A 12,009-nucleotide genomic window follows, 5' to 3' on the forward strand; every position below is an offset into this window, starting at 1 on the left:
TCGCCCCCACTGCAACGCCACTGCAGCCAATGAGCTTCATCAGATTCCTTCTACTTGAGTGTAAGTATCAATAACCCTCACTGAACACGATACTGAGCCAGTTAACTGAATCACACTTCTACGGCCCACTTCTCTGAGACAGATTTCTTTACGCAAATGTACCCTTTTCCATATTATACACATAACCTGTCTCTTGCACACCTGATTTCCAACTACTTCACTGTCACAGAAGATGCCATGTTTCGCAATATTCCAAAGTGTATGGGATTTTTTTTTAGTATATTTGTGTGGAACCGGGATAGCTCAGTCGGTATAGCGACTGGCTACGGACTGGACGACCCAGGGGTTGGAGTTGGAGTCTCGGTCGGGTCAGGAATTTTCTCTGCTTCACGTCGTCCACACCGGCTTTGGGGCCCACTCAGCCTATTATCCAACGGGTACCGGAAGCTCTTTCCTCGGGGGTAAAGCGGCCGGGGAGTGAAGCTGACCACTCACCTGAAACTAATGCTGAGGTCAATGAAACGACGATCTATATACCCATTCCCCCATACACCTTCATGGCGTAGAACTTAATTATTTAGGCACAGGGACAGTTTTACCTTCTTTTATTATATGAGCTGCTCTTTTATGGTTTGGAAATTATTGTTTGGTGTGCACTTATTTGAAAACACCGGTCTTAAGAATGTCTTGAATTTGGACCGAATCGCGAGCCACATCTGTGCGATTTGTCTTAATACGAAATAAAATGTATATTTCTCGATGCTGTAAAACTCCTACATGTTAAACAGAGACTTCTAGCTTTAGTCGTACTGATTCAGGCAGATCAAGGCTCTCTCCCCGCTATAAGTGTCACTAAGACAGCAGGGAAGAAAACGTAATAAAGGAAACACTGTTGACATACAGACATACAAGTCTAGTCCTCCGTATTCAATTTACAAAGAGACAGATGAAAGTAGGTTCACGATTTCAGGTTTTCACGGATATGAAGATTCGTAATTTGAGGGGTTTGTTTTTGTTTTTATATAGTCTGGTAGGTGGATATTTTTGTTTTGGAGGAATATACTACCTCCATTCTGAAGATGGAGGCAGTATAGTCCACCGGAACTTCTGTACCCACCTACCACGCTACGTCTAGAAGACGTGATATGAAAGGAGCGGGTGTGAGTAGGGGCAATGCCCTAAGTCTACATTAGAACGTACCTGTTTCTGATTTCGGCAGGTGTATAGGCTCTTCTGGCAGAGATGTCTCTTTTTCTTATTTAAGCTCTTGTAGTTTAATATAAAGTAGGGTGTTATTGGACCAAACAATCCAGCGTTAACTTCGCGCAACAGTGTTCAATACAGACCCGAAAATGCGACATCACGTAACTAAACAGTTCTTTAGTAGTGTTACTGATGAAACATACGAATAGACAGAACCTCCCATTATTTGTTCATTATCTCCAATTCATGCAAATAATGCCTGACGTATTTTCCGTTTTGATGTAGATAATTATTGAACCCAATTACACTTGTAAACTTTTATATTAGTTAACTGTTAATAGACTCCACATATTTAGTGAACTGAGAACTGGGACAGATGTAGAGTTGTTGGTTGAGGCAATATGCTACAAGTCGGAAGGTCATGGGTTCGATTCCCGTGGATGCCATCGGATTTTTCAATTGGCCTAATCCTTCCAGCCGCACTATGGCCCTGGGGTTGGCTTAGTCTAACAGAAATGAGTACCAGGGAGATTCCTGGGGGGTAAAGAGGGACCGGCGCGTAAGGCTGACAACCTCACCGCCATCTGTGAGTTGATTATCTAGAACAGTGTTCTGATATATTGGGTTTCTGGACTTTATCCATCGTCCTAGTTTTTAAGATAACAAATAAAAACACGACGTTTCGGAAACTGGATCTGTTTCCGTCCTCAGGTGAAGAAAAAGGGGAACATCTATTCTGTTTGGTCCGTTAGAAAGAGCTAGCCTCAATCACTNGTGTTTCTCAACCGCCGGGCCCTCGTCTTATACAAAGAGAACTTACAGGGCCGAGGTCACAAAACGTTGAGAACCACTGGTCTAGAAGAAGTGAGAGCCTCGACGTCTCACATCCCTATGGGCCTCCACGGCCTGTTACAGCGGCAGTTTTGCCTTACCTTTATTCACAGTACTGTTGTATGAAACAGACTGTTCCAGCGTTCAAAATGTCAGAGAAAGGAGGGGGGAGGGGGTATTTGAGATTATATTTATAAAGAAATGAAGCCAGGATATACAGGTCGTGTGTTGTTCAGTTCACACGCCAACTTGAGCTCTAGGAGTTATCGTGATGAATTGTTGGTCGCCATTTGGTCTATAACGTAGTTCGTGACGTGAGTTCATACGTCACACGAAATATTCATGAAAATTATTTGTACTGGTATTTTGGGTAGTGGCAGCATTTGAAAGAGACGTGGGGGAGGTGGGGTAGGAGCAGAGTTTGGAAACCGCCTGTCTGTGCGGGATGCTGACAAACATATCGTGGAATACAGATTTAACCGCTACACAACATGCAGCTGCAGTGAATTGCGTCTACCCTCTGCCTCGAAGAAGGAATCGCCTTACTGGACCAACGTATAACAACTTGCATGGAGGCTATGATGAGAATATTGTCATGCATTTAGGGTCGTGACTAATAATAACGAGTTCTGGTTTGGATGATTGTATTTATTAACGCCTTCCCTAACAATCACTCTTAATTACCAACAATTATAGTACTATCGCCAATCTACCCACTTCACAAATCACTGGGAGACGCTAACCATTTCCTGGCAACGGATTGATCACAGAAACTATCACTTCAAATCACTGCAAAGTCTTCTTGCCACTTCCTGCAGCTGCCAATTCCGAAGACTCGACCCAGTTCTCTTTCGACTATTGTTCTGTACTCTGTAACCGTCCCTCCTTCCTTTCGCCTGCGGCTCCATCTGAATAGTAGTGCAGGGATTGGGAGTCGATGGCGATAGGCCTCTCTGCTCCGGTGACAACTGACGCTGCCCTACCTCGTGTTGGCGCTGCTGAAGTTGCTAGGTCATAGCTGGTTTCGGCTTGACCCGGCTCCACCGCTTCTTCTGGCTCCACCGTTTCTTCGTTCCGTTGAGATTATTGGGGGTTGGATATTATGATGGGAGCTGATAGTATTGGCGCCAGCAAACAGCTAGAGGCTGTTTACGATTTATAGTAAGTGGGGAAGGAGTGAGCATGTGAAAGCTGACGGTTGGTTTGACTAGCTAGTGGAGATGAGTCTCTCTTCAGGTCGGATACGGGTCAGGCCCGGACAAGTGAGGGTGAAGCAACTACAATCAACACAATTCACCGTACCACCACAACACTTTATTGTTGTTCTTCTTAAAGACACTCGGTTGCGTAAATTCTCACAATCTGATTTAGTTCTGGCTTACAAGCAGCTGGTGTTACACAAATCCACTCGATCAGCTCAACTTGTAACCGTCTTCTTACGGATTAAGCTAAATCTCAATATGAGTCGTTATGAGAGCAACAATTTGGACTTTTTGGAATTATCTTTTTAGCGCGAGTGATGTGGGGTTTGCCTCCGCCAAGTTCAAAAGTTGATAGACGACTAAAAAAATCTTAGAGTGAATTCTCTGCCGAACCAGAGGTCCTAACTGATTTGTGTATGCCTATTCTCTTCTCCTCGTCCAAATTTCCCTGATAGGTCGATTCAAATAAGGGGAGTTGGCTTAATTTTGGTTCCGGCCAATGATAGATTATTTTTAAGGGAATTTCGCCCTAAAAGACAAAACGGTGAAATTGACAGTGATGCAACTTATGAGGGGTCGCTAATGATCTCCTGGCACTCCTACTTCTGACTTACGACTGGTGGAAACTGTCACCTCTCAAATTCTCAGTGTCTTCTGCTGCAAGGCTAATTCTACATTTCTAAAGAAACTCAGTGGGGTTTCTTGAAGTATCACTTTCTGCCCCTTTGGAAAACAACACCAGATGCTTGGACGTAAAGTCTAGCAGATGTCCTTGTCCGTGCAAGTTTGGTCTATCTGCTCATCGCTTATGCCTTCTTCTTATAGTGTGTCTTAATTAAACCTTTGTTTCTTCGCAAATTCTTATTATTAAACATTATTAGCTACTGAAAGAAATTGGGGGGGGGATTTACAACTCCTACAACTGCCAGTTTCGGAATTCGCCCCTCTTACAACAAATTTGCACGGACCCAACGGAAAACACAAACCGTCTTGTTGACAAAGCCTGTTTACCTCACCGTTGCTTGGGAATGGACTCCTTGTTGTCAGGCGCTTAAGCGGGGAAGTATTTACCGGGCCGTTGACTAGCAGTGCATTCTCTATTATTGTGTACACGTGTGTTGCGGGAATGCGTTTAACAAGCGGTTGCCCAGCAATGAGTATACACGTTACAATACGCAAAATAATTGATTCTTAGATTATGTTGTGACGATATTTCAGCTGGAGGAGTTACATAGCTTCGAATGTGACAGATGATCATGTATGGCATATAGTTATGGGTTCGAACTAAAATGTTCTTGGCCTGTTTCAAGGCTCTATCTCAACCTGCGCCTAGGAAGACTGAGGAAATTAATGGAAACTCCATCAGGATATCCAATAACCGGACTGAGATTTTAATTATATGCCTCTGAATACAAATCAACCTGCTCGGTGATAGCCTGTTACCTCGTTAACGGATAAAACTAACCTAAATTACAACTAAAATTTGGTTCATACCTCCATGAATATGCACCTCATTACCATTATTGTGACGCCCATGGAAGGGTGTGCTGTTTGCAGAGGCAGGTGGAATGCATACAGAGAAACTGTGAGCGAAACGCCGGGTTATAAATGTTACATAGTTACGCCTGTGCCTAAGCATGGGCGTATGGGGATACTGAGATACATTTCCATGCATTCTGTACTTTGGTTGTAGATGATCCATGGCACAGCTTCACCCTCCGAGACGGAAGTCCTTCTGAAGAAGCCCCAGTGCAATCTTTGAGATAGACAGTGAGGATAACCGGCAGACTCTGAAATGGCCGGAATTGGGCATTTGTAGGAAAATGGCTACTGGGATATATATTTGTTGAACTGAAGGGGAGTTTCATGAGGAAGGTATAATTCATCAGGAAACGAATATAAACTCTTCCAACACAAAGTACAGGGTGAATCGTATAGAACCGGCCCGATGAATTTGCTAATAATTCCGCAGGTGATGCATATAACCGCTCACAATTACGACATAATAATCCGTGGGCCGTGCTGAGTCGAATGGTGTGCGCATGATCCGGCAAGTGGCAGCCCTTATGCTGCAAGGTCAAGGACAATGCCGAAACGTGTCTGCAGTGCGCAGGCGAGAGTCATGGAGTACACTGTTGAACAGCGAGTGTTTCTAGTGCCCAAAACGGCGGACACTTTCAACACCTGCTCTGATCGCGGCACACAATCCAAGATAAGATATGTGTAAATTACTTTTAATATCTGTATGGTATATTTTATATTACAGCTCATTTCGTCGGGCCGGTTCTATATGAATCACCCTGTATTTTCCCTGAATAGGCACTACTCATGAACGTTCGAAACGGATTCGCTCTGTGTCTTTATTGGCGTTTGCTGTCTTCATAGAGTACTGAACTGTGTATGTAAGCGAACCTAACATTTTCCTTCGAAAAAGAAGTCGAATGGAAGTACTTCTCTTTGTTTTCCCATAAAGACATCTTTACGACCGAATTACGCCTATGCCAGATTGACAAGTACTCCTTGTATAGGGCGAGGTATACACGAAAGATGCAAAATACACGACACAGAGTGCTGCAACATGCAGTCAGGTAGCACAGATGTGCCTGTAGTGTTGCTATTGTGTGTATTCTTTATAATCTATCAATTTAAAATACAGATTTCTCAGACGTGTCTTGTATTGCATGTTGCGCCGTGTGTGGTGTTGCGTGTAAGCCCTGCCTGAAATATCGTTACGTGTAGGGGATTTTGGATTGGATGATTGGGTTTATTGAACCTTATACACAGTACTTGGAACTACAGGCAAATACAGCGCTACCACTATTTCCACAATTTACAGTTCACTCTTACGCACGCACTAGAATTCTTAATATTCACTAGTCGTACTCTGGTAACGGCTTTATAACAGTCTCACTGTCACTCCAAATCATATATGGAGACTTCTTTGTACCTCCTAATTTCTTTCTTGCCATCATTCTACGACTGAAAACCCAATTCAATTCCTGTGCTCCCAAGCTCCTATCCTGGGAGGCTGGCGTCTCGAAGCTCGATTCGACTAGATTACTTCTACCAGCTTCGGAACTCTTCCTTATAATAACTTTACAGGGGCCATGCAGAAAATACAGCTTCTCTGTTATTTGGGAAGGCATGTTTACAGCGCTGTTGCATAACAACGGGAGTTATTCGATTATTGCTTGCGTATTCGTTGCCGTGGAAATGTGTTTACCGAATCGTTTCCTAGCAATGAACGTCTATTCTGACTTCATTATTCCTGCTTTCAGGTGTAAAGTCACAATATTATGTAATTAAGCTCTGTGAACATTCAAGTTTTTAGATATTCTGTGTAAAACTGTATAAAATGAAAGCATAACTGATAGCAAGCATCTTTAAGTCTGTCTGTATGTTCGTATATTTAACCTCAGGTATTACTCGACGCGTTTCGATTTAATATGGCATCGAGGATTTATGCTGTAAGTTGAAAGTAGGCCTCAATTTTCAGCATTTGTATTTAAATAAAATAATTCGGTAATGTTCCAGAACGCCTCTCTTCAGTGCCTGTGCAGTACCTTCCAGTTGTCATACTAGATGGCTAAACATCGAAGGAGTCTATAGAATAAATTTAATATTTTCCTTCAATTAATATTTTTCATAATTATTTTCTTATTTATATTGGTGTATGGCAACAAAAGAAGAAAAAATAAAGAACGGCCATAGTCTATTCTGTTACATTGCACATACGGAACTTCTCATTGGACTGTAAATGACAACCGTGCTATTACAGAAACACCGAATCTGTTTCAGATCCCTGTGGGGAAGGGTTATCTACATTCTTAGAAACAGTGTATAACCTAATAAATACAAAATACTCCCTTCCGAGGAGCAGGAAGCAAAGAAAGACTGTGTTATTTAAACAACATACAGAAGTTACGAAGGTATTTTAAGGTTTTTACTAAGAAAAAATAAGTAAATATTTAGTGTTTGCAGAACTGTGAGGCTGTGGAATAGTATCAGGATATGCGGTACACCTCACGCGTATTAACACGCACGCAAACACAAACACAAACACAGGAAACTGGCCTTTTATCTTTCATGGAAACAGGATTCAAATTATGCTCGGTGAGGGGCTGAGTCTGACATAGGATTCGTATTGGTTGCAGCCATACATGCACAAAGTAGGACGATGTACAGCTAACGCTATAGGCCTTTGTTAGAGGAGTATCCAGTTCGAATCTCGGCCTGGCTACCTGCTATACTGACATTACTGTAAGGTAATAGCCAATGTCACGAAATTTAGAGCAGATACATGATATATATTTTATACATTACCAAAGACAGGTCGAAAGGGCTTAAAATGCCTGGGCAATTTTTTGTGTGATTTTTCTGTGCATTGAATAAATACGTTCTTTAGATCAAGAAAGATCTTTGTCTGAATATCTTGGCTTATTTAAAATAAAATATTATACATAAGCCTGTTTGAGATACAAATCATGATCTTGGTAAAAATGATAACGTAAATCCTTAATTTGAGACCAAGAGGTACATTGACAGAGAATGGTTCAGAAACAGCTTGTAGGAAATTGTTCTGGCTAAGGAAATGCACTAACTTCGACGGTAAGCGGCTGTCGCTCTGTCGATATAGCTCGCTTGCGGACTAAAGCCACGGATTTTGTTTTGTTTGTTAAGGAAATGTGTGGTTTTTCTCATCGTTTCCAAGCCAATGTTGGGAAAAAAGTTAAAATAGGTCATGAACACCTCCTTTCAGATTTTTACCTGGTCACACTATATGACCATCCATTTAATTTCACTTGGTACAGTTAGAGCCTATGAAATTGAAAAGACTGCATGAATTACTGAACAACAACTAAATCCTTTACATGTGCATTGATACATCTTAACATTTCAAATCATATATTCGTATTCGTTTTTATAGCAATGCATAACCGTAGCTGCAGTTAGAATAAGAAATCCGACAGCAGAAGACAGCTAAAACATCATTGTGTTCACCAGAAGCCAAAGTCCAACATGGCACCAGAGCACGCTACTGGTTCTTGCTGATCATTGTTGCACTCATGACGTTAACCATCCTAATCAGGAATCGAAGAAACGTTATCGTCACCTATAGTTAGTTGGTCATCCCAACAACATTCTGTGAACAGTTAAAATTATGAAGCTCCCAGATACGCGGCTTTCTCTACTGGCATGTCATTTTCTCTTTTCTAGTTCCAAGAATAACATTAATCGAAATGCTGTCACTGGTTTCATAAATTAAATATACGGGAGGATATTGCCTTATTATCATGCGTTACTTTGATACAGGTCGTACTAAAGGTCACAACAAAGCAAGAGTCAGGGTACTGCATAGTCGGCAACATGCAACGGCAGGCAATTGTTTCTGGTAGAACGGGAGGTCCGTGGAGAATTACAAGTTGAAGAAATTGATTGATTGAGAGTGTTAGCAAGTATAGCTTGCAGCAAAATCCATTTTATGAAATAGAAAGGCCACCTAGTTAATAACTCGGCTTTATTAAAATATAAGTAAGGCCTGAATCAGAATTGTTGATATGAACTTTGTAATAAAAGCTGAATGTATTTTACAGACGCATTCTTTAATATTTTGAATTCTGTATTAACGTCCATTTATTACAGGTAAAAATTGACAAATGTAAAGTTACTAATACTACAGGGATGTGTACACTGCATATTCACATACTTATATCATTAAATATTCATTGTACCAAATCATGTTTCAAATAGACGCTGCAGATGTTGTCAGATCTATGTATTATTAAGTAATTCACCAAAAAAAAAATATATAATAAACAGTATTAGAGAAATTGGAAATATTGAGTTTTATGTAAAGTTGGATCTATACTGAAAATTACTGACGAAAATGAAACATTCAGTAATTTTAAGTGTAGATCTGCAATGTTAAATTTAATTGAAATCCGTTGCTTATTTTCATGGATGAAAGTTACGCACTAGCTGGCAAATAGATACTATCTCCTCATTCTGCTTTCGTAGTTCGAATTTCGTGCAAAAGAGCTAATAAAATCATGTTTCATTCTTCTTATAAATGCGGCACATTCACTATATTCGCAAATTACCTTGACACATTTAGGTTATGGACATATGTAAACCACGCAAAGTTTCAGTACATTAAGTGATAATATTACTGAGCACCGAAATACATGCACGGGTGCAATGTTACTATTTTTATTCCACTTTCCTTATTTTGAAAAAAATAAAAGTAGACTTATGAATCACCTCTCCCTCTGTCTGTGTTTGTATGTCCGTGTCTGTATGTACATGCATTTCCCTTAACAACTTTGAAAGCCTGAACCGAGCTTTATGAAACTTCATGTGTATATCATGCCACCTGAAGCCACCTCAACGGCATAACAAATAATTTCCTTCAATCAGTAATATTACAGTTTCTCAAATTGTTCAAGTAATAATCTTAATAGTACTTGAATTTTCATTTCATGCATCCTGTTGTGTTACAATATACAACCTTTTTATTATATCCGTCACAACACAACTAATATCAAGATCAGACCATTTTCGGCCCTGCTACATGTTTCGGCTATTGATAGCCATCATCAGACAAACACATGATTTACACACATATACACACTACTGAACCACAGCACCAACAAAATTGGATACAATATTATTAAAATATATAAAAACACTTGATGTAAAAAATACAAAAATCAAGTTATGTAAGACAGAAGTATGATATAAAAATAAGAATAAAATTATTTTGGNGTATCTACATTACGAGCCTCATACACAATTTTATATACGCATAAGTATGAGTATTCCAACTTGTCCGTGGGAACAAAACAAAAAACAAATCACAAACCAATGACTGACATGTTGATGTAAAAACATCAAACTAATTTTATTCTTATATTACATCAATTGTTTTTATATATTTTAATAATGTTATATCCTATCTTGTTGGTGCTGCGGTTCAGTAGTGTGTATATGTGTGTAAATCATGTGTTTCCCTGATGATGGCTATCAGTAGCCGAAACATGTAGCAGGGCCGAAAATGGTCTGAACTTGATATTAGTTGTGTTGTGACGGATATAATAAAAAGGTTGTATAGTACTTGAATGCCTGAAATTATCGGCCTGAATATTGGTATGTCTATAATCCGCTTGTGGCCATCTCAGCGGCGTACTTTATACATCCTTATTATCATTAATACCAACACTGAACTATCATTTATATACCAACACTGAAACCTATAAAACTTTATCGTTTTATTGACTTCATTACGTATTCATACTAAGTTCCTTCTTCTGCTTGTCGCATCAGATACTCAAATTGACGTGAAAGTAAAGTAGGCAATAACTTCTTGGTAATACTTGTATTAACTAGATACTAGATACTAGCAACTAGAAGATATTATTGAGCACAATATTATTGTAAGCGCCCAATAAGGAATTTAATGGAAATCCGCTTTATAGTTCTGACACGAACGGACACCAACTCTCAATCACGCATTAATCCAGTGCAAATCCCTTGGTCCTTCGAGTTAGGAACATGCTCTGTCACTCTGCTGTACCATGGATATTATGAGTTGCTCTGAAGCGTCCAATATCCCAAGGTGTTTTAATTGACCGCAAGAGAATGAAACGAGACTTCCACTTTGTGTAAAAATAACTTCACGATCCATTGTGATGCTAGCTCTAAAAATATTCCTATGGATGGGCGTCGTTTGACGTTTTACTGTGATAAATTAGATGAAAACTTACAAACGAGCGATAAAAGAGCGCTAACATTTGGTTCCATGAACAAGGCGACTTGCTAGGGCATGAGTATATGGCGTTATTTTCTCCACAAGTCTAGAATTAGTGTTGGACCGAACTAGCCTCTTGTGCAATAGATATAGGTCAGTAATTCCATGGTGATAAAGCGGATGGATCTTGAAGCAACTTATATCTACGTAGTACCGATATCATAGAATATATTTACTTTTATCCTACGACTTAATGGAATTAAGTACAGAAAGATAACATACGAGTATATGTTTCCGAAGATTTTGCCTGATCACCTGAAGAGCAGCTTCACTGCATGCAACAGATATCGGAAATATTTGGCGCATTTATTTCACGAGGCCATTGGAATTTTGGCACTGTACACAAGTTTCGAACACGTTTTCATGGCTTCTTATGAACCTTATAGAATATTTAAAAGATACATTTTATTACAAGTACCTTTAAAAATATATTTGAATCTCTGTATACAAGTTGGAAGAGAGAATGGATCGTGTTTATTCCTTGGTTTTGTTTAACGGTGCCGTGTCGTTTGCTTACCCTATGCACTATAGCGTTGAATGTGGAATGACAATTATGGTTAACGATGCATTGCTAAGGACATGGAAGGAGACAATCATGGTTTTTCCGTTATTTGGCTGATTCGTTAGAAAAACTCACGACATTCTTTAGTACAATCTTCCTACCGAAATGTGATAGGAACCACCAATATAAGAGCACGAATAGTTACCACTACACTGCAGAGACGGGAGCTTGTGCCCATGGAATTTATATTTGTGCATGTAATGTAAAATAATACATGATGTAATATAATATACTTACAATTTTTATTTCATCTGAACTTTAAATAATAAGAATGGCGTATTCTGGGATGTGGCGCCGTGTAGATCTTGTGTGAACCGACGTTTCGGAGGAAAGTATCGCCTCCATCTTCAGAGTAGAAAAATTTGCGAGCGAGGAACCAGAGTGAGGAGGTGGCTACAGTCTGC

General features: G+C 39.9%; 1 protein-coding gene across 4 annotated transcripts in view; it reads left to right on the forward strand.

Moving 5' to 3' along the window:
• The window catches only part of LOC111866246, a 106,341-nt gene that overhangs the window by 45,578 nt on the left and 48,754 nt on the right, over window positions 1–12,009 (forward strand). The window lies entirely within an intron of this gene.

The sequence above is a fragment of the Cryptotermes secundus genome, unplaced genomic scaffold, assembly GCF_002891405.2.
Source record: "Cryptotermes secundus unplaced genomic scaffold, Csec_1.0 scaffold940, whole genome shotgun sequence".
NCBI classification, from domain to species: Eukaryota; Metazoa; Arthropoda; class Insecta; order Blattodea; family Kalotermitidae; genus Cryptotermes; species Cryptotermes secundus.